The sequence below is a fragment of the Neopelma chrysocephalum genome, unplaced genomic scaffold (genome assembly GCF_003984885.1).
Source record: "Neopelma chrysocephalum unplaced genomic scaffold, ASM398488v2 Primary Assembly neopelma1_95733, whole genome shotgun sequence".
Taxonomy (NCBI): domain Eukaryota; kingdom Metazoa; phylum Chordata; class Aves; order Passeriformes; family Pipridae; genus Neopelma; species Neopelma chrysocephalum.
In genome coordinates this window covers 5,536-7,460 of record NW_020924396.1, presented here as the reverse complement: position 1 = coordinate 7,460, position 1,925 = coordinate 5,536, and the positions used below count along the sequence as shown (strand labels likewise).

At 57.2% G+C, this 1,925-nt stretch overlaps 1 non-coding gene across 1 annotated transcript; it reads right to left on the bottom strand.

Annotated features, from left to right (window-relative positions):
- Positions 1-1,031: 1,031 nt before the first annotated feature.
- Positions 1,032-1,156, bottom strand: LOC113980970. The gene has a single exon (XR_003538283.1). It is a non-coding gene; the product is annotated as a small nucleolar RNA SNORD22 (small nucleolar RNA).
- Positions 1,157-1,925: the final 769 nt, after the last annotated feature.

The following is a 1,925-nucleotide window of genomic DNA, read 5'->3' as shown; positions in this document are numbered from 1 at the left end:
GGGGGGGTTTCCTCATGGGGGGCCGGGACCCCCAAAACACACCCAGGGGACCCCCAAAACACACCCAGGGGACCCCATAAACCATCCCAGGGGAGCCCCCAAAACAACCCCAGGGACCCCCAAAATTATCCACATAGACCTGCCCCCAAAACTTAATCATGGGGAGACCTCAAACTGACCCCCAGGATTCTGAACTCCCTCCTAGAGACCCCCTAAAACCACTCCAAAGACCCCCAAAACCCCCCATGGCCCCCCCCCCCCAAAATCTCATAATGGGGAGACCCCAAAACTGACCCCCAGGATCCTGAAACCCACCCCTGGGACCCTCTAAAACGCTCTCACAGGAGCCCCTAAAACCACCCCAGGGACCCCTAAAATTATCCACAGAGACCCTCCCTTAAACCTCATCATGGGGAGACCCCAAAACCGCCCCCAGGATCCTGAAACCCACCCATGGGACCCCCAAAACACACCCACAGGACCCCCTAAAACCACTCCAGGGACCCCCAAAATTATCCATAGAGACCTCCCCAAAAACTTAATCGTTGGGAGACCCCAAAACTGACACCCAGGATCCTGAAACCCACCCCTGGGACCCCCTAAAACCACCCACAGGAGCCCCTAAAACCACCTCAGGGACCCCTAAAATTATCCACGGAGGCCCCCCTTAAACCTCATCATGGGGAGACCCCAAAACTGACCCCAGGACCCTGAAACCCACCCCTGGGACCCCCAAAACTCCCCCAGGAGGGTTTATAATCCCCTGGGGACCCCTGAACTCACCCTGAGGGAGCCACAAACCCCCCATTGACCCCTAAAACCACCCCAGGGACCCCCAAATTTCTCCAGGGGGGGTTTAATCCCCACCCAGGACCCCAAACCCACCCGTGGGAGGGTTTAGAACCCCTGAGGGACCCCCAAAACTCACCCATGGGGGGGGTCAGGACTGGGTTGAACCTACAAAGGGAACAAAGGGGGGGTCAGTGGGTGCCCCCGACCCCCCAAAATTTCCCCCCAAATTTCCCCCCCGGCCCCCTCAGACCGTCCCCACGGGACTGGTTCTCCTCGTGCCCCCCCCGGGGGCTCCAGTGGGTTCCACCTTGGCAGGTCCTGGGCCCAACGGGGGGGTCAGACATGGGGGGTTTCCTCATGGGGGGCCGGGACCCCCAAAACACACCCAGGGGACCCCATAAAACCACTCCAGGAACCCCTAAAATTATCCACAGACACCCTCCCTCCTTAAACCTCATTTTGGAGACCCCAAAATTGACCCCCAGGACCCCAAACCCACCCCAAGGGGTCCCAAAACCTGCCCCACTGACCTTTTAAAGCATCCCCAGGACTCCAAAACCCACCCAAGAACCCCCAAAACTACCCAGGGCACAATTTATAACCTCTGGGATGCCCCAAAATCCACCTCTGAGACCCTCAATTCCACTGTGCGGAATTTATAACCCCCAGGGGGACCCCAAAATCCACCTCTGAGACCCTCAATTCCACTGTGTGGAATTTATAACCCCCAAGGGGACCCTAAAACCCACTCCTGGAACCCCCAAACCCATCACGTGACAATTATAACCTCCGGGGGACCTCAAAATCAGCCCTGGGACCCCCAAAACCCACCCCTGGAATCTTTAAACCCATCATGTTGAGTTTATAACCCTGAGGGACCCCCAAACCCACCCCTGGGACCCCCAAAACCACATGTAGAGTTTATAACTCCTGGGGGACCCCAAAACCCACACCTGGGACCCCCAAACCCATCCCATGATGTTTATAACCCCTGGAGGACCTCAAAATCCACCCCTGGGACACCTCAAAATCCACCCCTGGGACCCACAAACCCACCACATGACATTTATAACCCCTAGGGGACCTCAAAATCCACCCCTGGGACCCCCAAAACCACATGTGGAGTTTATAAC